The 23,862-nt window shown below is 48.6% G+C and overlaps 1 pseudogene; it reads right to left on the reverse strand.

Annotated features, from left to right (window-relative positions):
• Positions 1–21,495: 21,495 nt before the first annotated feature.
• Positions 21,496–22,290, reverse strand: LOC144166052 (uncharacterized; annotated as a pseudogene).
• Between the last annotated feature and the right edge of the window lie 1,572 nt (positions 22,291–23,862).

Consider the following 23,862-nt stretch of genomic DNA (forward strand, 5'->3'; position numbering starts at 1 on the left):
GCCGACACATTGTTGCGGAAACCTATAAACAGCCGGCTTACGCCATTTAAACGTTCCGAATGATAGATGAGGTAGTTTGTTAAACGAAAGAGATCCTCAACACGTGATCCAGATATCACTATGAATGGGAACTGAAATAAATGTCCCAGCTCATGAAAGTCTGCAAGTTTCTAACGCAGGCCACGGGCGTTCCATTGAAAAATGGTACACTCTGTGAGGTGGGCGTTTAGAGAATCTTTGAGACACGTCGATGACGGATGAGTCACCATTGTTGCGATTGGCCGGCACGCTGTTGCACCCTGAAGTTAGATGCTATGAGGGGTTCTAAGGCCTGAACAGCCTAGACTTCAGGGAAGCGCTGAGAGGAGGAGTTTGAACGTACCAATGCCTTGATCACCGCAAAGAGCATCGAAACAAGCATATTCACAATGTCTGGCTGGCCGGCCTTACTTTCTGATTCATCATGGTTATTATGGGAGCGCCGTTTCGAGTGGAAAGTTGCGTCCATTGAACCAGCCTCAGAAGGTACTTTAAAATTTTTGGTCGATGACTGTTCCAGAACGACTCCCGCACAAGACTTGATCGGAGGCGCGGTACTCTGAGTAGGTGAATCATGCGACAATTAAAACGCAGTTGTAAAGACTAGGTCTGGGTTATGCGAAGGTTCGCGCAGACTAGAAACTTTGCCCTGAATTTTCTCCACATTGCGGGGAAGAGTTGCCGCATTTTTCTACGGGCAAGCTGCAAGCGACACCCGATGTGTGCTATTGCAGTTTCCGCATCGTGGTTGGGCGCGTGAGGTGCAGCCTTTGTATAAGTGAGGCCCAGAGCACACTTTCATTGTATTTGGCCTGTGCAATTTTTAGCGATATGGCCATGTCTCTGGCATTTGTAAGACTGTGTGGCTGCACCTATGTATTCTGTAACGAGAAAGCTACAGAAATAAGAAATACTCGCGCAAGAAGTTATGTGCCCGCCTTGAATTCAAGAATGAATGATCGCCGGTGGGTTTCAGCAACAACACGGTCCTCGTTGCGCGAGTAGGAGACTTGCCTGCTGGCAGATAGGATGCCTTGGTCACGTAGCTAGATCCCAAGTTTATCATCCGTGTATTCGAGAGGGACCGCTTGAATCCTTCCGCCGGAAGCCATAGGATTGCGGAACCCGAGCTTCAACCGCAATCCCAGCAACAATTGACACCTGGAGTAGACGATTGGCCGCAGAGAGGGAAGGCACGCTGAAATCTAGGCTGTCATTCTTGTTCAAGCGATGAGTTAGGACTTTTTCTTCTACCGCGGCAAAACCTCCGCTGCGACGATGTTGGGGTTGGCTCTCAGAGGCTGCATCCTGTTTCTTTTGGTTGAAACACCACAGGAAGTCCTGTGGTTCGCCTCTTCTTGTACGATACAAGAGTTATGTCTGATCCATTTCTTTCACGTTGGCATCAGGAGCGTCAGCATCACCTGGAGTACGGTCGATCGCACACATTTCGTGGACTTTCTGTGGAGGTCTGTCACACGACACAACTGAAGGTGACTTGTTCGGTCCGGACGGTGCGATCATGATGTGGCCAAAGAGTCCCTGATGGAAGCATAGAGCGGAAGCAACAGCAGCACCCTGCCGAGCAGCAGGGTGCGATCGCTGGTGTTAGCAAGCCCTTTTTCACGAGGTTTTGCCGCCGGGGCATCTCCGAACGATGAGGAGTAGGCAGCGCGAAGGAGAACAGGTGTTGCAGACGGGGATACACGAAAGGCGAAGTAATCGCAGGGTAGCTAGAGCAACCACCAAGCCATATCCGCTTCTTCTGCTTCGTCCAGGAGTAAAAGAAAATAATTATTGTGAAAGTCACTCAAAACGTCCCCTTCCCATAGGGTCGAAACATGTTCGCCTTGTTCTGTCTGCGTAAGTACGCCGACGCAGTTCGCCGGGTTGCGAAGCGGGGTCTGGTTTCGGCCGGGACTCAGTACCGAGAGTTGGACTTTGACCCACCACTACCCATCCCCTAGGGTTGCCTCAGTCAGCCCAACCCGTCGCCACACCATTTATTAAAGCAGCAGCGGTTGTGGTGCCAACCACTTCTGTCAGTCCCAATGCTGCCCGCGCGCCTACCTCCGCAGCCTACATTTCAAGGGAGCGCGCCGAGAAGATGTGCACCGGTAACCCCGCATCGGCTCCCACCGACACCGCCCCACCCGTTCCACCTGTGGTGCCAACGCCCTCGACGGTTGCGGATGAAGCGAAGGGCTCGCGTAAGTGGCACCCTCCAGGGGACCCGTCCGTCGGCCAACCACTGATATTTGGTTTGGAGATGAATGTCGGGCCGTTCCTGACTGCAACGCACCGCAAGGAGCGGCCCCGACGTCCAAGCCAACAAAGAGGCCCAAAAAGCCCAAACCCAGATTAACGGCCGTGAACGACATCTTAACAAACACACACTCTAGTCGTCCTTTGGGGTCATGCAATCTACTTTGCGTCATCCAATCCGCACACAGACCAGCAATCCAATTCACTTCGGGGCTCTTCCCGCTCGGATGCCAGTGGTCGTATGATTTAGAAATTTCTAACATGATCAGGACCATGCCTATTTAACAAGCACAAGCCCACATACTGCAATATAGGGCACAACACTTTCACGCACCTTGAGTTGGGTATTGGTTCTGGTTTACTCTTTCCATCTCTTGAGCGGGACGTTGGCACTAACCCATATGTTAGTGACCACTTTCCAACTACATTAACGCCCCAAGGTAATGGCGCGAACAGTTCCCCTTCCCAACTACATTACGCCCCAAGGTAATGGCCCGAACAGTTCCCCTTCCCATAAAAAGATAAATGAATGTCGAGCAAACTGCAGTGCAATTACAGAAACAATCAAACAAAATGACACATCCATTACACACCTACACGCAAAAGAATCCACCCACATACTCATGGCACACAATCTCGGCGCCGCAGAAAAGTCAATTCGCGAGGCGTCAAGTGCCCTCCGCAACCCAAGAAGGCCCTTGTTGAACGCGGACTGCAGCCGAGCCGAGGAGGCTCAAAACCAGACGTGAGATGTCCTTCGTCGGTACCCCACATCTCCAAACGGGCCAAACCACTTGCGAAGCGCGTGCGCGATGAGGCAAAAAGGGAGAGTTCGCGTAGCTTCCGCACATCTATAAAGTCATAGACCGACCCTCACAATGTCTGAACACGCATACGAAAACTCCAAGGACAACAAACAAGAGATTAGCTGTTTACTTCGTACAACCTGGTTAGTACAACAGAGAACACAGAGGAAGACCACGCTCACAACACTGCCAATATGTGTCCAGTTCAGCTTTGATGAAACACACTTTGATGAAACACAAAACATCCTCTGAGAAGAAGTCCACACGAGATAATAGTAAGTCCACCTCCTCTTACAACATCCCCTTTTAAATTCATCAGCTGAAGATTGAACTCAGTACTTGTGCGCCTTCACCCCAGGTGGAAACAACATTACGTACATTATGATACAACACTTACATGCGCACACACCTGAAACTCTGCCTAATTTCTAGAACAAAATATTTATTTCGCGGTGCCTTCCAGGACAGTGTTTGGAGGGAGGCCATTGTTGTGGCTTTTCCACTTCCACTCCCGCAAGTTATCGTCCAATTGCGCCGACAAGGTGCCTTTGTAAGCTCTTCGAGAAGATGGTAAACAGGAGACTGATGTACTTTCTTGGTAGAATGGTCTTCTAGGAAGCTGCCAGGCAGGATAAAGGGCGAGACGATTTACCAACCATCAGCCAGTGGTATTAGAGTCATAGTTAAAGATGCTTTGCTGCACGAGCAATATTGTATGACAGTACTCTTTGATTTGGAAAAAGCGTACAATACCACTTGGTGGTACGGCATCCTTAGTTACTTGAAGTCCATTGCATGTCAGGTAAGATGATAAACACGCTAGCGAGTTACTTGTCCTAAAGAGCCTTTCGTAAAAGAGTTGGAAGGGTTCATGTGCAGGAAAATTGCGTGCTACAAGGCGGAGGTTTGAGTAGAACTTAGTTTATTGTGGTAAATATTTCACTCAGAAAGGTCTTTCCACCATTAGTTTCGTGTTCAATCTATGTACACGAGATACAAATAACCTTTAACTCGTATAACCTGTCTATCGGCGAGCAACATGCCCTGCATGGTGTTAACAAGCTAGCTACCTGGGCAGATAGCAATGGTTGTAAATTTAGTCCAGCAAACTCGACTTGTGTTTCATTTTCCAAAAGGCATGGCCGGATCAAGCCGGATCAAGACGTTGGGCGGGATCAAGACATCAAACTCATGGCGTCTGAGTTCCAATCAGAAAAGAACACGTTTCTAGGTGTAGAAAAAGCTCACATTTGTCCCACATATCAAACAACTTAAGCAGAAATGGTTGAAGGCTATGACTCCCAGGTCCTCCCAAACACTCGTGGTGTTGGAAAACTTCTGTTACGTATTTCTACTAGTCTAATATGATCACGCTTGCACTATGGCAGTTTGTTTATGGGTCAACAGGTAAAACATCCCTCAAACTGTTGACTGAGTGCTTCATCTTGGGCTCTGCCTGGCATAAGGTGTTTCCGCACTAGCCCGGTCGAAAGCCTCTATGTGGAGTCTAAAAAATTGCACAGACATCAACGTTTGTTAGCTAAGATCTAAGGCATGATAGTGATCTCCGACTCCCATGGAGCGCTGCCGTACACAGCTGCTGCATTTGCTATTTATGCTTCCGGAGCAAGAAAGCTATCCAAAACAGACAAAAGTTACAGATAAGCCTACGTTTGCATTCTAAGATGTAAGTCGCGATAGCGATCTTGGACTCCCATGAAGCGTTTCCGTGCGCAGATGCTGCATTTCCTATCTATGCTTCCGGAGCATGAAGGGTTATTAAAAAAGACAAACTAGCACCCACGGTTTTTAATCACCCTGCCGAACGAGAAAGGCTATCGGTGGCTTAACTTGGGAGCGTCAAAGGTTCTACATGCAACGAGCTGGTCCGTTTGAGCGAGGAGGAGTCGGTGTTGGTGTATCAAAATGTTTATTCAGGAAAGTTTATTTTATTCCAAAATTTTTATTCTTAATATTTATTTAAAAATGTATAATCCAATAGAGAGAGAGAGAGAGAGAGAGAGAGAGAGAGAGAGAGAGATATGTTTGATGGGGAAGAAATAGTTGTTTCCGAAAATGGAGTAAAGACATGGCAGGCAGCTCAATGTTTCAACCCAAATTTACGAACCCAGTTGCAGCGGCTCCTTCCCATGCCCTTCAAGTCAGCGCACGCCGATCTTGAGGTAACAATCTCGTTAAATCTGCCTCCCATGCTTCGAAGAAGAGGAGTTAGTTATCTTCGAGTTGTTCTTCCCTGGCCATACCCACGGACAAGTATAGGTTGCGCGCAGGAGGGTGGATGTTTCACCTTTTTATGGGAGCTGTGACTTATTGTCTCATGCTCCCACCACACACCCTAACGCACCTAAATTTTATAGACAACTCTGGTGGTTTTTCGCTCACAGACTTTGTGATTCTTCAGCATTGATTCATTGTTGTAGCAAGGGAAACGTTTGTGTTCCTCGGCATAGGATGAGGATTCGTTCTTAACTTTTTTTGAAGAGGGCAGTGTGGTAGTCGTGGGCACAAGGAGCACGGTATGTGAGTTCGTGTGACCCTTTCATGGAGCTTCGTTCGTTTAAGACCCTTGGAAGCGGTTGTCGAGGTGACGTTAACTTTCTGCATGATGGATGGGAATATTTTACAGAAGCGCTTGGTATTCTGCCTCCAGAAAACTGTATAATATATTTGTGAGTCTGTAATGACGTTATGCTTTCATTTTATATTTGCGCTGATCGGGTTTCTAAGAAGATGGCTCAAACTTTCACTTCGTTGCTCATGTATGGTGGACGGTAATGCATTCACAAAGATTGCCAGAGCAGTCAACTACGACAATTTGACCCTCGTGTTTTTGTACATCCTGTAGTGAGTGTACGCTGTGGTCTCGTGATCGTGGAACGTACACCGAATGAACTTGAGCCTGTCATACCGGATCTGCTTTTGTAGTAATGTATTGATATTTTTGGTTAATGAGAATTAGTATAAGGGGTTGCTGGATCAGTGACATATTACCGCGAACCCGTGACATTATCTATCATGGCCAGGAGTCGTTTCCTTGCAAAGCGATTGGGGTGCTGTCATTTCTTTTCTGTTTGGAGGTGGCTGTTTCTTTTCAAAGGGAGTCTGATGGCCCCTCTCAATTTTGTATTTACATCCCATTTCTTTGTCCCAGGGGAGTACATTGTTTCGCTGATTTCTTGAAAAGCCTTAGGAAGCAATAAGTTGAGGACCTGTCTATCGTAATTATCCCCGCCATCCTATTTAGAACGACTTCAGTCTGAAGGAGTCTCTTATTGACCACCCGCAGTTGGCCTGCGCTTGCCGAGTCCATTCTTTGCTCGTAATGCTGTTATTTTATTCCTCCATCGATTAAATGGCCGTCCTTTTCGTATAGACTCGTCTATGCATGTTAATTTTACTGCCCTCAAGTTCCACCCTTCGTAATTCGTCTCTCGGGCAAAATACAAGGTTCAGAACTGCCCTATATGCAGTCGCAATGATGGTATTTCTTTCACTTTCTTGGCTGCGTGTAAATTTGTAGTACGGCTTGCTCTGCTATATTCTGGTTATGATTAGTGGTTGCTTGAACATTAAAATTTCTTTTCTCTTTTTCTTGCTCTGTCTTGGTTGTACGTTTTGCTTGTGGGCAATAATTGGTTAAAGATTTCCTGTTTTTTTATTTCAGTTTGAAACTACCCGCGTGTCTAGAAATACCCCGAGCACTGTTAAGTGGCTGTTGTTTGGGAGGATATTCGTACTTAATTTTAGGGAGATTTTTAACTTGACTGCGTGGCCGCAAGTGTCATCTGCCGAAGCGCGGTTTCAGTGCAGTCATCACGATGGGAATATTCCAAAGTATTCTGAAAACTTATGTGATTAGACGCTATACAGTAGGCATTACTTTAGCTATTTTCGGCTTTTAATCTACGTCTTTCTTCATTAATGAGAGGTCGGTGTTAATCCTTTGTCCTCTGTTTTAGCCAGGTCATGCACTGTTGGTGCCGGAAAATCCTTTCGGACAAGACAGCGTGGTGGGTCAGTGAGTAAGGCGTTGTGCTGTGAGCCCAAAGACTCTGGTTCAATTACCGGTCGGGGCGGCAGTTTTTTGATGGAATCAGAAAACAAAAACGACATTGTGTTGAGATTTTTTCGCGCGTTAAAACATCCTTAAGCGCTCAAAATTGTTTTGGAAGCTCCCACTACGACATGCCTTCTAGCCTACGAGCAGCTTAACGTAAGAATTACCGGTAATATATATTTGTGATCTTCTGTTCGAAACCCGCTTTGGTGTGATGGCGTAAGTTGCGGGCACGGCTGATGATGGTTTTTGTTTATTAGCGCAAGGCCGACGAGGGCAAAGAGCGCCAGAGATGTTATTCAATGAAAAGAAGTGATTACCACAAAATGTAGGTATAAAATGTGTAAACTGTACATAGTAAGATCAATAAAGATAATGGTGATGGCTGGTGTATAGGGCCAGATGTGATTACGCATGATAGGAAATGAGGTTTAAAAACTTAACATCTGACAAATATTTAAAAACGCGTTTCACAGAAACCATGGCATCGTCACCTAGAAACAGCGATGGGTGTAGGGGAATATGTTGTCTGTAGAGTTCTCTGAAGTGTTTGTGTCGTGTTGTGTCAAGTGCCTTGCATTGTATGAGTATGTGGACTACGGATAGGCCCTCCCCACACCTGCTACACAGGGGTCTGGGAGATCCCGTGAGCAGGTGCGAGTGCGTTACATGCGTATGGCCTATCCGTAACCTAGCTAAGGTAACTTCAATGTGCCTGTTGTGTGAGTCAGTAGTGTATTGTCCCAAGTGTGGTTTTATTACGTGTAGTTTGTTGTCTGTCTGTTCGCTCCAGTCTGCTTGCCAAGGTTTACGGAGTTGTTGTCTAATGTGTGGCTTGAGGTCTGTGTAAGGTAGTGTTGCCATGTCGACTGTGTTTCGGAGTGCAGCATTGGCGGCCATTTCATCCGCCACTTCATTACCGCGAATGCCAGAGTGGCCTGGCACCCAACACACAGTCACCCCAAGGTTTGAAGAATAAGCTACCATAATCGTTTTGAAGACAAGATTAATGACATGGTTTTTTGATGACTTTCCGGATGATAATGCACGGACGACGCTCAACCAATCTGTATAAATGACGGATGTAGGAATATGATGTTCAACTATGTGACTTACAACCAGAAATATGCCATATGCCTCTGCCGTAAAAATACTTGTATTGACATTCATTGTCCTACATGCTTCGAAATTGGGACCATGCGCAGCACACGACACTGCAGTGAACGTTTTAGATGCATCACTGAAGAACTCTGCAGCCCTGTATTTATTCTGCAGATGCATGAAATGCTGCAAAATCCCACTTCTTGGTGTCCTGTTCTTATTGTATTGTACAAAAGACAAGTCACATGCTACAGGACGAAGATGCCATGGTGCTACAAGATCAGTGTGAGATGATTTGAATGTGTCTAAGAAGGAGACCTTATGAATAGTCACCTCGTCCCTCACTCTCTGCGAGAAAGGAACAGCAATGGATGGGCGGTGTAAAAAGAGTTTAGTTGTGGACGTATCATTAAAAACCGGTTTAAAGGGATGGTTATTCATTGATGAGATTTTGGAGGCATATAGGAGGTCAACATAAGTTCGCTGGTACGCTAAGCACCATTTGTCGCACTCTGCATAAAGACTGTGGACAGGACTGGTACGGAACGCCCCACAAGACAGGCGAAGCCCTAAGTGAAGCACTGGGTCGAGCATTTTAAGTGCTGTTTTTGTGGCTGAACCATACACAACGCTTCCGTAGTCCAACCGTGACCCTACCAACGCGGCATAAAGTCTAAGCAGGAGTTGTTTGTCTGCACCGTACGATTGGTGAGACAAGACTTTTAGAATATTCATTGTTTTTAGGCATTTTTGTTTAAGTCGTTTTATGTGGGGTATGAATGAGAGTTTCTCGTCAAACACCACACCCAAAAACTTGCGTTCTCTTTTTACTGGAATCGAGTCACCAAAGAGTTTTACGTCGGGATCGGGCAGGATGCCCCGCCTTTTTGAGAATACAACGCAGTTACTTTTAGAAGGATTAAGCTTAAATCCATTTTCATCTGCCCAGCGAGAAAGTTTATTTACCCCAAGCTGGACCTGACGTTCACAAATGGATATGTTACATGATTTGAAAGATATTTGAACCTCATCTACATACATCAAGCAGGATATGGTTGGCGGCAGTGCCTTTCGGAGAGAGTTCATCTTAGCTATAAACAAGGTGCAGCTCAATACGCCACCTTGAGGCACGCCATTTTCCTGCACGTGAACATTTGAAAGTGCCGAACCGACCCTGACACGAAATGTTCGTGAAGACATGTAACTACAAAGAGTGTTCAGCATGTTACCCGAGATATCAAAAGCTTTTAGGTCTCTAAGAATGCCGTAGCGCCATGCTGTATTATATGCCTTTTCAATGTCAAAAAATACTGTCATACAGTATTGCTTATGAATGAATGCATCCTTTATGTAGGCCTCTAGAGAAACCAGTTGATCATTTGTGCATCGCCCCGCCCGGAAGCCTGCCTGGCAGCTCTCGAGAAGACCATTGTACTCAAGAAAGTACACGAGCCTACGGTTTATCATCTTCTCGAGGAGCTTGCACAGGCAGCTTGTCAAAGCAATGGGCCGGTAACTGGAAGGAGAGGAAGAGTCCTTCCCTTCTTTTAGGAAAGCCACTACTATGGCCTCCCTCCAAGAACGAGGAATGTGCCCCGAAAGCCAAATCTTGTTATATAGGAGGAGGAGTGTTAGAAGAGTGTCTGAGTGTAGGTGCTGTATCATTGTATATGTGATGTTGTCTGGGCCTGGAGCGGAGGGTTTACAAGTGCTCAAAGCGGTCCTCAGCTCGTGAAGTGAGAACTCCGAGTTATAAGAGGAGGTTGACTTATCATTATCAAGTAAAGACTTCTTTTCAGCCAATTGTTTGTGTTTAATGAAAGTGCTAGTGTAGTGTGCTGAACTGGACACGTGTTGGAAGTGTTGTGCGAGTGTGTTAGCCTGGTCTTCCAGTTTGTCCCCTGTTGTACTAACCAGGGGCAGGCTGTATGTCTGTTGTCCTTTTAGTTTGCGTATTCGTGTCCAGACTTTGCGAGAGTCAGTGTAAGAGTTTATGGATGTTACGAATGAGCGCCAACTCTCTCGTTTTGCCTCACGGCGCACACGTTTTCCCATCGCCTTAGCCCTTTTGAACAATAAAAGGTTTCCCGACGTGGGGTACCGGCGCAGGATACCCCACGCCTTGTTCTGGGCCTCTCGCGCCCGCCTACAGTCCTCATTCCACCACGGCCTCCTCTGGTTGCGCGGGGCACCAGAGACGTGGGGAATAGACTTATCGGCGGCGTCGAGGATGTGCACCGTGAGGAGTTGGGTAGCTTCTTCGACGTGTAGGTGTCCTATGGATGTGTGGTGTAGTTTGGATGTCTCTGTAAATGTATTCCAGTTAGCTCGTGCTTCATTGAACCTATTATGGGAAGATGGACTGCATGGGCCTTTACGTATGTATATGAGTGAGGTGGGGAAGTGGTCACTACCGTATGGGTCAGTGCCCACAGCCCACTCGAGGAGAGGAAAGAGAACTGCGGAGCCAATCGCCAAGTCAAGACATGAGTATGTGTTGTGTCCTATGCTATGGTATGTAGGCTGTTTATTGTTGAAAAGGCATGCTCCTGAAGATGTAAGGAATTTCTCTATAAGGCGACCTCGGGCATCCGTGCGAGAAGAGCCCCAAAGAGTGTTGTGAGCATTAAGGTCGCCTGTCAGGATGTATGGTTCGGGCAGCTGGTCAACCAGCGCCTCGAAGTCAGAGCTTAAAAGTGAAACATCAGGAGGAATGTATATGGAGCATACCGTTATCAACCTATTAAATATTATCAAGCGTATTGCTACAGCCTCAAGGATAGTGTTCAGAGTGACAGGGTGGCAGGCTAAGGATTTCCGGGCAATTATGGCCACACCGCCAGAAGAGTGTGTGCAGCCATCCCTGTCCTTTCTGAAGACCATGTAACTATTCAAGAAATTTGTGTGCTTGGAATTCAAATGTGTTTCCTGAACACACATTACACTTGGCTGATTAGCATGCAGTATTTCATATACATCGTCAAGATTTTTAAGAAGGCCTCTACAGTTCCATTGAATTATGTTTTCTCTTCCCATTATTTAGTGTGAGAGCTACTGGAGTGTGTGTGTTTGTTTATGTGTCGTCTTTCGGGGCTGTGACTCTCGCCTTTTTTGGCTTGTCGGGAGGCTTTGGCGTCGGGACGCGTTCCTTGCGCTGCGTTGCAGGCAGGAACGGCCCGACATCCATATCGTCGTCGGATGTCCGAGGGGTGCCCGACGGACCGGGCCCCCAGGACTTGGCCCCCCCTCGGGAGCCCTTCGTTTGAGCCGCCACCGCCGAGGGCGTCCGGGGCGCCAGAGGTGGCACGGGTGGTGCGGTGGCGGTGGGAACCGGTGCGGGGCCCGTGGTGTCCATCACCTCGGTACCCTCCAACGCACTGGAGGACGGGGAGACAGAGGCGGGAGCGGCACCGGTCCCGACAGAAGAGGTTGGCACCACAACCACTGCTGCCTCAGCAAGCGGCGTGGTGGCGGGTTGGGCTGCCAGAGGCAACCCAGGGGGGGTGGCGGAGGGACCAGGTCAGACTCGCTGAACTGGGTCCCTGTGGAAACGAGACGCCGCTCCGCCCCCCGGCGAGCTGCGTCGGCGTACCTCCCCAGGGGGAAAAAGGCGAGCCTCTTCCGCGCCTCTGGGAAGGTGATGTTCTCAGTGATTTTGAGGTTGATTATTTTCTTTTCCATCTGGAACCTTTCACACGTGCGGGAGTACGCAGCATGAGGTCCATGACAGTTGCTGCACATTAATTGTTGAGCCTGGCAGTTATCTGTATCATGTTCTTGAGATGAACATTTTGCACACGTTGTTTTTCCACGACAGGAGGTGGTGCCATGCCCGAACCGTTGGCACTTGAAACAGCGCCACGGGTTCGGGATGTAAGGCCGGACAGAACAATGAATGAAACCCGCTTTGATCGATTCAGGGAGTGTGGAACGGTCAAATGTCAAGATTATATGCTTTGTCATGATTTGCTTATCATCTCGCCGCATGGTGATGCGCCTCACTGCCGTCACGCCCTCGCCTTTCAGACCTTCGAGCAGATCGGCTTCCGTCTCATTTATCAGATCTGGCTCAGAAATCACACCCTGACAGCTATTCAGGCTACGGTGGGGTGTGACTCTGATGTCCAGATCTGCCATGCGATTCTGGGTAAGGAGGCTTGTGGCTTGCTGGCGAGTGTTCACCTCGACCAGAACTTCGCCGGTTCTCAGTTTCTTGGCTTGGAAAGACTTGCCAAGGATGCCTTCAAGGAATTTGGTGATAAGGAACACTGACTGGGAGGAGATAGGATTTGACTTGTCAAGAGATTCAACAATCAAGAAGCGCGGATAGTTATCTGGCTTTTGGGATGCAATTGTTGGCAAGGGTGGGAATGAAGCTTCGGTGCGGCCCCTTTTCGGGGGCCGATCACGTTTGGGGGGGGGGTTTGGAAAATGCCATATGATACATTGGAAAGCAGGGAGACGGGGGTACTTTCTCCTTTGACCTTACCCTGGTAGCCAAAGAGGTCCCGGAGCTCCCTGCCTGGTGAACAGACAGGGAGCCCATCCGCCGGAGCTTGACCTGGGCTCCGACGGCCACCGTTCGTGGCTTCTAACCCTCCACCTATAAACACATTGCCACGGTTGGATCCAGCGTATGTTTGGGGGCTCGGGGTCCGCGGTATCGCCAGTACCGTCACCAAGATTGCTCAAGGTGCCCCGTGCGGGGGCGGGCACGGCTGGAGACCGTGTCTCTTGAGCATGCTTCCACCAACTGGGCATAGAACAATCCAGACAGCTTTCAAACTGCTGTTGCCATAGCCCCACAGTACAGGCTTACCGGAGCCCTCCAATATTTTTGCCTAAGTTGTTGCTTCCGGGTGGCTTCGCTGACGTATGTCCGTGGACGCCTGATGCGTACGGCTGATAGCGACGTGTAGGAGCCTCGCTGGAATAAAAAAGAGCCTAATAACGCTATCTCAGCAATAAATGTTTCATACAGAATCAGCCAGCATGAACAGACCTGTTGTATGTTTTTAACAGCTCCTCAACGCCTCACCATTCTTTTAAGTTTAATTTTTACGATACATCCATAACTTAACTCCTTCTAAATCAACCGTCAATATCTGCACCCATCCCTTACAGGGTCAGAGAGAAAGCGTCGGAGCTTGTGTCTCATTTGCAGATGCCATCAAAACTTCTGTAAATATTTTCATAGCACCAAGTAATCTCCTCCGTGTATCATGCGACACATCTTTTACACATATATAGACGAACCAAGCGTCCAGATGTGCAGTCCTGCAGCACTTCTTGCATCTGCAGCAGGAATACCAGTGTGCTCAACTTTATACTGACGCCTCCGAAATGGCCAGCTCTGTGTGCTGCGCTGGGATTGCGCCCGGCCCTAATGTCACTAAAACACTAATATTAATACTAGTATAATTATGTCGGAGCCTTATGATTTACTTATTGGTGTTAATCATATACTTCAAAGTCACAGTACACGATTCGTTATCTATACAGATTCCCTGAGTGTTGTGCAGGCATTGTCGTCCCAATTGTCGCCCACGCAGCAAAGCCGGTGAGCCAAAAATGCTGAGACTGAGATATAATCCGTCACAACAGAGGCTGCAAAGGACTGTTTTAGTTGGCTTGCATTATGTGTTTCTCTACTCTTCTTTTCTGTGACTTCAGTCAGGCCAGTATTTTCAGATAAAATTTATTAAAGTCTTACGTTGCGCCGCAGTTCCCTCGTGAAGATTCACGCGCGAACGACAGGCCAGTCGCACCGAGCGATAAGATGCAGCCGAAGCGAACATTTCATCCTTCTCATAGATTTTCAAAGCTACAGCTAAAAATGCTCAGCTCAACCGGACACGGCTTAAAACTATTCCAACACAATATCTTCAAAAATGTAGAGTAGTAAAGCTTTTGTTTGAAAACGCATGTTTTTATGTGGAAGAGGGGTTTAGAACATGAGAAGCAACAATATAGAGCAGCTAGAAGCAGAACGTAGGAAGAACGGGTCAGTTGCAACAGGAGGCCGAGCCGCTCACTAATCAACCAAAGATAGGTGCGGTGGCGACCGCAACTTACTAAACGTTCAAGCCCCTTTATTACCACGCCATCGGGAAATTCGTCCCTATGTCCTCGTCTTTTTAAAGCAGTGGCTTGATGTCTGGCAAAAAAGTAATTCATAAGGAAGAATAACGAGCACTAGTGATTACAACATAAGGGTAACCCAAAAGAAGAAATTAAATGTGACAACGTAACACAAAAACTGGCGCAGCTTGCAGTAGTGATGGAAGGCTGGAGAAACAGTGGAGCTCGGGGTTAAGGTTATCTCCGAACTGAATGAATATTCCAGGAGACAGGAAGCAGCCCGACCCCAGAAGTGGCACGCCTTTTTGGACGGCGTTGAAAGCAAAGACTAGTAAAGTGTGTTCAGTTGGTTGGATGATTGCCTATAAACATGGCAAATACCCACACGGGAGATTTGCCAACAAGCTTTGCACATAATCAGCATTTGACCTATATTATTTTGTATCAAAACGTTTAGAGAAGGAAATAAGGAACAGAATTTTTTTATACCATTGAACTAGAATCAGAAAGAAAAATTAGCGCCCTTCCACTTTTTGAAACGGGATGACCTGCAAAGCTGCACGCCATTTACGGACTTGCAATTTACAACTCTGCAATTTGCTATTTACTATAGAGCATATTTCGTAGTCAATTTCGAAAGCTTTCTTTTCCCTCCCGCGTTGTATTCACCTTACTATTTGTGTAACATGCCAAACCCATCCAGTGTACCATTGAGCACACCGGAACGGTCGCATTGTGCTGTTTGACGGCCACATTTAAACCTCACGCCAACGCAACGGACGTGTCATCAGTAAGGAGAAAAAACCGTTATCTGCGCGTGTCTAGCGGACACAAACGTGAGTGTCCCTTTATCTGCCCAGTGGTAGGCCTCTCATTGTCTTTGCAATCCACCAACTTGCACCCAACACGTACAATGGCGGAGGACAGCTGACAGGACGCATTGAGCCATGAGACGGCAACGTTTATATCTCCCAACACCACAAAGAGGAGGTCATCAGTAGCGGCATTGGGCCGTTCTGTGCGTGCATGCCTCGCCCCTCCACGCCCAACCCGTGCACGCCTAAGCGGTCCACTGGGGAGGGGCGCATCATAAGGAGTTAAATACACCGGCGCAGGGGGAAATAAAAACTATATGTGACCAGACTAAAATCATAACTATTATTCAGCCAGATGAACTAAGACGAGCTGGTCAATGAGGGCTGCCGACGCTACAATCTCGTTCGGAATGGCTTTCAAGATAAAGAAGAATTACGTGATGTCGCCGTTGTTCCAACAGGACTAGTTGCTTTCAGCCGAAAGGGCCCCGCAGCTAGTGGACGAGGGAAATTTTGCGGCGGCAACCATAATTTCTCAGTAAGGGTACTTGAGTGGAACCTGCGCCTGGGAATCCATGTCACCGTGGGGGGTTATGGGAAGACCACAGCTTTGGGCTTGGGTATGGCAGGAATATTGTATTCTTACGTGGTTTTTACTGCAAAGCAGCTAATGGCTCACTCCTCCCCATCTTTTATTCTTAGGTTGAAGCAGATTTACTCGGGGCCGCTCCCGCACGCCTCCTCGCTCCGTTAAACCCTATACAACGGTTATTAGGACTATTCCCCTTGCACCCCTGATACCTCTTTCTCAAGTTGCGCAGTCGGCTGAGAGCGGCCGTAGTGCCAACATGAGATGATTGGGAGGATCAAAACCACCACGATTGGGTGTAAAGACGCCCGAAAGCCGCCGCCACCACCCCTACCGAGAATGCAGTCGCGGCTGTTGCCGCTTCAAATTCAACATCGCCCACTAGCTGCACCTGTCGAAAGCAACTTGCCCCGTTGGAACGCCGGCGTGAGGGTATTGTTTTTATTTAGCTTGAAAGCCATTCCGAGCAACATACATCGCGTCGGCAGCCCTCACTAACCACGTGGTTATAGTTTCTGTGGCGGAACAATAATTATAGATCTGCGGCTAGTCGCATATTAAGGCTTTCCCTCTCCATTCCCCAGAATATTTCACGCCTGAATAGGCCCCTATCCCCCGTTGCCGGTTTAGGCGTGCACGGGTTGGGGACGAAGGAAGAGGGTATAAACGAACAGCAGGGCTTAATGCTACTACCGGTGACATAACCGTTGTTGAGGTGAGAGATTTAACCGTGGCAGTCTCATGGCCTAATGCACCAATTCAGCTGTCCTCCTGAATAGAGGTGTTCGGATCTGGCTTGGTGTGTTGCACAGATAATGAGAGGCCTACCACTGGACAGTGACCCGGACACTCAGCTGTGCGTCCACTAGTATTGAGATCAAACCCCTAGAAGCCCTAACTCTCTATTGGATGGGCGCATGTCGCTAGCTTTGCGGAACAAGAGTTGGAAGTTAGGAAGCGTCAGCCGAAACAGAAGCGTGAGTGGGCGCGAAAACCACCCAATGCCGCTGCTGCCGCCATGGACGCCTCAAGTTCCAGCTGATGGTGCAGCTCGAAATCCCTCCCGGATGAACAGCAACTGTCGTGCTTAGAACGCCGACGTGAGCCAATATTCCTTGTTCAAGGTAAAGGGCTTTTAAAACGACATGTGCGGCAGTATCTTCCATGTTTAAGCACGCGCTCATCACCGGTGGCCGGTTCAGCCATGCACAGTGGCGAGATGAGGACGGGATGCGCAGATATGTGCTTCATACCTTTACTGATTTCCTGTGCGTTGTTTTGGCGTGAGGTACAACGTCGCATTCAAAGAGCCAAATGTGTCCGCTTTTCTGTCAGCTCTGGTAGAGTTGATTGGGTTGCGGGCTACACAAACAGTATGATGCCTACGACCCGGGAGGGAAAGAGGCAGCTCCACGTTTGTCCGCTATGGTGAAGCTCGGGTCTTTTCGAAATTCAATTCAGTTAATTGGCTAGGAAGTATGCTTAGTGGTAAAATACAATCACAAAGTTTGGCTTCGTGCTATCTGCTGAGTGCGTTCTGCTTTGCAGGTCATGCTTCTTCACGCAGCGAAAGGCCACTAATTTTTTTCGATTTGCTTTCCTCACGATACATGAACTACCCTACAAGCTACGAGGTGGCTGAAATTCTCCTTCTGTGGTAGCCGCTAACCATGGCAACTGCATGCTTTGAGAAAGAGCAGCCAGGGCGTAATCGTACCTAACGCTGGTAACGCAGGAGGCGAAGTAACGTATGACTGAGCGGTTAATATGACACCGCGAAAGTTGTAGCTGGCAAAAAAAAGAAACATAACGTACTTCTACGAAACCAAGTTACACAAGATTAGAGCGCCTGCGGCCGTTCTATACCATGCCTTCGCCCACGACTTCTTAAAGCCACGTTTTCCTTTTTTTTCAAGTAAGAACCAACCCGCTGAGCAATACGTTTTGCTAAACCGTAGCTGGCGGTCGGTGGACCAGTTCCCCCTGAAGGCGATGTTTTTATAGGCACGCTCAAAAGCATTTCAAAGCCGAGTTCACGCAATGACGTGCACTCGGTATTGTTTCTGTAAAGTCACGGTGCGGAGGTCCTGCCTGAGCACTTCCTGCAGTGGACGCCTGGCCGTAACAGTGACGCGTGTGGTCACTTGCGTTCGGGGTTTTCTTTCTTCGCCACAAAAATTGTGTTGTGTTCTTGACTAGAAGGAGGCAGTAGTCAACTTGGACGAGCAGACCATGTTTATTGGTCACCAGATGTTAGTCCAAGAACCCAAAAGATTAGGCGCGGCTGCTTATAAGTGATAGCCGCAGCTGAAAACAGGGGAGATAGTGGCACTCCATGAGCGGGCGCATGCGCAAGGACGCGGTACAAATGACACAACATCCCTTCCCCACCACAAGGTTCATTAGTCGGTGCTACGGCTTGTAGCGTTCCGGGGGTTGTCTTTTCCGCGTGCTGCGTCGGATGACTGGTTGGGGATCCTTGTCCCTCTCCGTTTCTGATGCGCGGGCTTCGGGATAGGTAAGACCTGGCACGGAGGCCTCATCTGCGGACGTGGGGCTACGGGCTGCGATTGGCTTCACCGTAGCCGACGGTATGACCACGGTGTCCTCCGCCGAAGGCTGAGTCGAGGGCGGCTGGACCGCCTTGGTAACCGGTACCGGCATGAGCTCCCCTGGAGCTGCAGTGCTTGCCCAGTCCGGAGTCCCGAATGGGATTTTTTCCTGTGCCATGGGATTCCAGCCGTCTGGAAGCTCACATTCCGGGGCCTGATGGTACCTCGGTCCCTGCGGGAAGGTACATGGGCGTAAGTCATCGGCATGAACATAGCGCTCCTCTCCTCCCGTAGACACAACGTATGTGCTGATGCTCACACGCCTCAGCATGGTTCCTTCGAGCCATCGGGCGTCACCCGGGCGCAAGCCTTTTACTAATACGCGGGAGTCTTCGCTGAATTCTCTGCAGGCTCCTGGCGTTTGGTTCGCCGACTCCCTTATTCGTTCGAATTTTTGGGTCATTCTTTTCTCCATATCTGGATGCAAAAGGCTCAACCGCGTCCGCGGCTTCCACGAGAAGAACCGTTGCGCTGGAGTTTCATCTGTAGTACCGGTAGGGGTGTTGCGGTACCTGAACAGGAACTGGTCAATGCGATGTTGGAGAGTCTTTGTTTCCCCAGTCCGCTGCTCGTGGAGGACCTGCTTGAAGAGATCTGTTTTTATGGTTTGCACACACCGTTCAGCGCTGCCGTTTGATGCTGGATGAGAAAGAGGCGACTTCACATGCCAAATGCCATTCCTGCTCAAAAACGTTGCAAACTGAGTTGACGTGAACTGCGGGCCATTGTCCGTAACCACTACTTCCGGCAATTCATAAGCAGCGAACAGACTACGCAGTTTTTCCACGGTCTTTTCACTGTTCGTCGTTTTCATCACAAACACTTCCGCCCACTTTGAATGCGCGTCCACCAGCACGATAAACCACTATTGCTCTCGATACGCGAAGTCCAAATTCACTCTCTCCCACCTTCGCGTCGGCCAGCCCCACGACAACAATGGGACGCTGGGTGCTTAATTTTGCGCCAGTTGACACGTCACACACTCTTTCACTGCTCGTTCTATGTCTTCAGTTAACCTCGGCCACCACACGTGACTTCTACATAACATTTTATTGCGTGTCATTCCCGGACGGCCCTCATGCAGCATTGATAACACCTTTTCATGAAGCGCAACAGGCACTATCACGCGATTTGCCCAGGTTACACATGCCTGGTCAACAGACAGTTCGCTACGCCGTACAAAATAAGGGGCTAGTGTATCGTCTGCCACATGCGAAGGCCAGCCGTTTTGAGTGTAAAACAGAACTTTTGATAGGACCTTGTCCCTTTTCGTTTCCATTCTTATCTCTTTTGCAGACAGCGCGGTTTCATCGAGCACAGAAAAAAATGTACGTCTTCCGATTTGGGTGCTCGGCTCGACAACTGCAAAGGCAACCGCGACAGTCCGTCAGCATTTGAAATCTTGCTAGCCTTGCGATGAACACAGCGGTAGTTATAGGCTGCAAGAAGCAAAGCCCAACGCTGAACACGCGCGGCTGCCATTGCGGGAACAGGCTTATCATGCGTGAGCAGGCCCAGCATTGGCTGGTGATCAAAGTATCTGCTAAAGGATCGACCAAACAAGTATTTGTGAAATCTGCGCAGCCCGAACACTACTGCCAATGCCTCTTTTTCCAATTTACTGAGAGTCCTCGACGCAAAGTCTATCGGCCTTTCCACTGGGCCTTCTTTGTGGAACAGTATAGCTGCCATTCCGCAGGCTGACGCGTCACAGACGAGGCCGAGATCCTTCGATGGGTCGTAGTGTGCTAATAGCGTGTTTTGCGTAAGCCATCCTTTGCTTGTTTGGAACACTCGCTTGGCCTCAGCTGTCCATTTTGATTTTGTGCTATCTCTGATGGGTTGTATAGCAGTTTTAGTTCTGCTGATAGGTTGGGAACGAACTTGCCATAGAAATTCAACAGCCCCATATACGCCCGGAGTTCCGGTTTATTCTTTGGGGCTGGTACTTCCTTGATTGCTGCTATTTTTACGTCTGAAGACCTAATTCCGTTCCCGTCTATCACGTGACCCAAGTAGGTCAGTGACGTCTCAAAGAACTTACATTTTCCTTTTTCCATTTTAATTTCATATTGCCTAAACCTAGCTAGCACGCTTTCCACCTTCTGATGGCACTCCTCGAAGGTTTCCCCAGCGATTAAGACGTCATCAATGTAACAGGATACTATATCTAGGCCTTTTAACAGGTCATCCATTACCGCCTGAAAAAGAGACGGGGCACTCGTGATCCCATAGGGTAGCCGCGTATACTGAAACAAGCCAAGATGCGTATTCACGGTGACCAAACTCTGCGAGTCCGGATCAAGTTCTAGTTGCTGGTAGGCCGTTGAGAGGTCTAGGACTGTGAAGTATTTACACCCGTGCAACATTGCGAAGATATCTTTCATTACTGGCAACGGGTTATGGTCCGTTCGGAGAGACTGGTTCACTGTCATTTTATAATCTCCGCCAATTCAGGCCTCACCGTTGGGTTTATAAACGACGACTAGAGGCGTTGCGCAGTCGCAACGTTAAACCGGAATTAGGACCCCAGCTCCTACGAGCACCTGCAATTCTTTTGACACCGCGTCTCGCATCGTGACAGGCACCGCTCGATGCTTGCAGAACGCTGGCGTGCTCCCTTCTTTCAAAAGCAGCTTTACCGGGGTGCCTTTTATCAACCCAAGTTCGGGCTTGAACACCTCTAGAAATTTTTCTACCTGTTGTGCTACCTTGTCTACGCTGAAACCGCACACGCTCAACCAGTCCAGCTTAAGAACCTCCAGCCAATCTCGACCCATCAGCACCGTCTCACATTTCTGTGGCGTCCGCACGACCACTAGCGGGAGGGTGACCGCCTGACCATGGTGCTTCACCGGCACCTTCACCCTCCCCATGGTCTGCAAGGGAACGCCCCCGTACGTTCGTAGCCTAATTCGACAACTTTCCACGGCTAGGTCTGGCCAATACTTCACAAACACACTTTCAGGTACAATCGAAACAGATGCCCCCGTGTCGATTTACATTCGCACATTTCTACCTGCCACTACGTGCACCGTCTAGCTAGGATGGCTACTGTAGCAGGCAAATATGTTACGCAGCACAAGTTCGTTCTCACCGTTCATTGTCTCTAGGTTGTCACGGACGTCATCCATAGCCCGCACAGCGCGCGATGAGGCAGCCTTGCAGACCCTCGACACTTGTATTGCCGACACTTGTATTTCCGGAACGGGCAGGACCTTCTGTCGTGGGATGATCCATCGCAGCGGAAACAGTCTGGCGTTTCGATGGGGTGTTCCGCTTCGTCGGCTGCTGCTGCTGGCTTGGCTGAAGCTCTAGTTGCGGGCTTCGCCCGGTAGGTGTGGCGAACATCATGCACTTCCTCCGGTTGTCTCGTTGCTGGTTGAAACTTTCTAGTCTCGGCCCGACCTAGTTCAACCCTTTTGGCAATGTCGCACGCTGTTGCAAAGGTCAATGTGCTCTTCTTGAGAAGTTCCGCTTGGATCGGTTGGTCTTTTAAGCCGGCCACAAACTGGTCCCGCAACGCTTCTTCCCGAAAAGGCCCAAATTCACACGACAACGCCAGCCTTTTTAATTCCACGGCGAATGCAGCCACACTCTCACCTTCATGCTGGGACCGGCGATTAAACCAGAACCGTTCCGCAATCACCATTCGTTTGGGGGCGTAATGCTCCTTAAGAACTTTGACGAGCTGACTGTATTCCTTCTATTCAGGCTTTGGCGGGGGGAGCAGGTTCTTTAACGTTCGGTAAGTCTTCTTGCCCATGGCGGTCACGAATGTCGCGACTTTCAAATCATCGCTCACCTTCACGGCGCGGACGTAGTGTTCAAAACGCTCCACGTATGATTCAAAGTCCTCGTCCTCGTCTTCTTCGAATCGCTCGAACTGGCCTAGCAAAGCCATGCCGCTGTATCGACCCGGCTGCCTCCTGGTCACGGCAATCCCATCCTCGTCGCCACTGTTGTGTTCTTGACTAGACGGAGGCAGTAGTCAACCGGGAAGAGCAGACCATGTTTATTGGTCACCAGATGTTAGTGGAAGAACCCAGAAGATTAGGCGCGGCTGCTTATAAGTGATAGCCGCAGCAGAGAACTGGGCAGATAGTAGCACTCCCTGAACGGGCGCATGCGCAAGGACGCGGTACAAATGACACAACAAATTGTGTCGGCTTAAACATCTCTGCTGTGCTAATTTTGATTGGAACAGTAATGCTGAAGAACAATACCACTGTATACTCAGGTATACTCTTTACACTACATACTAAGAACCGGTCACTTGGATGAATGTTGTTTTCGCAAGATCCAGTCGCAGGCGTCGATTATTAGTGGCCGATCGATGCGTTGTCGTGCAAGTTGATAGGCAACTTTCGTGCGGCGAGCGTACGCTTAGTCATCTGGAGCAAACGAATGCGTTTTACTCGGTCAGAGCATTGCTTCCAACCATTATGTCCCTTCGCAGCCGTGAACCAATTGGAAAGGGTTTAAACTTGTCTTGATTGTGAATTTCCGTATTGTATCTAAATATCATAAAACACGAAGATGGTCACAGAAAACCCGAAAATGGCCCTAGTTTTCTGTGCCGACCAGTTTGCTAGGTGGGCAGAAGGCTAAAGGCGACCAGCTGGTTTCGCGGGCTGTGCCTTTCGCTTTTAAAATCACAGCGTATTCCAAACTAGCACTTGAATAATGGAGGCCGCGTTTACAGTAATACTTCTGACAAACCCGTACCAGTGTGGGGTGAAACTGATTTGTCCCGACGACGCCTCATTGGGGGAGGCCTGTAGGACGTCGTCATGTAGCGCTGCTAGAATAACAAGAAGGTGTACCCCTCCTGTAGAATTGAATACCACTTTGTAAAAGACTTCGTTGTGCAGAAAACGAAGAGAGCGAGTGCCTAAAGAGACGTGGAGGATGCGATCTGGAAGCTTTGAGGAACTCAATGAGCTAACGATTTTTGGCGTTCTTTTCTCTACTAACCCAGTTGTTCCTGTAGGCATTTAAATTTGGGGTAGCACGGAGTCTTGAGGTTGAACACGGCATCTCGCGCTTTCATGGAATGGCGCACATTGTCCGAGATTTTTTTGCGCCTAAAATGTTGCGAATGCTTTTTTCTGCAAAGCCTAATGTCTATTTTCTGGATTTTTTTTAAAATAAAGAAACACCCTAGGAAGATCCCTCTGAATAATATTTACCTGACGCATAGATTAAGGAATCGCGAACACTTGCATAAAATACAGTGTTTCAATTTTCTGTCCTAGAAGGCCTTGTGAAATAGGTTGAAATATTTAAGGTAATGACGCTTTGCAATTTATCCAGGGAGTTTTCTTGGAAGGCAACACAATCAGCGTATGTGAGGTTACTGAAGTGTTCTCCCTTAAGCCCGCCGCTTCTCAATTCAATGTTATGAATATTTCTTTGAAGCATGCTGTGAATAAGATTAGAGAGACCGTGTCTCCTTGCCCGAGCTCGCTTCTAC

This window comes from Haemaphysalis longicornis, unplaced genomic scaffold (genome assembly GCF_048455015.1).
Source record: "Haemaphysalis longicornis isolate Haplotype H1 unplaced genomic scaffold, Haemaphysalis longicornis Haplotype H1 scaffold_16, whole genome shotgun sequence".
Lineage (NCBI taxonomy): Eukaryota > Metazoa > Arthropoda > Arachnida > Ixodida > Ixodidae > Haemaphysalis > Haemaphysalis longicornis.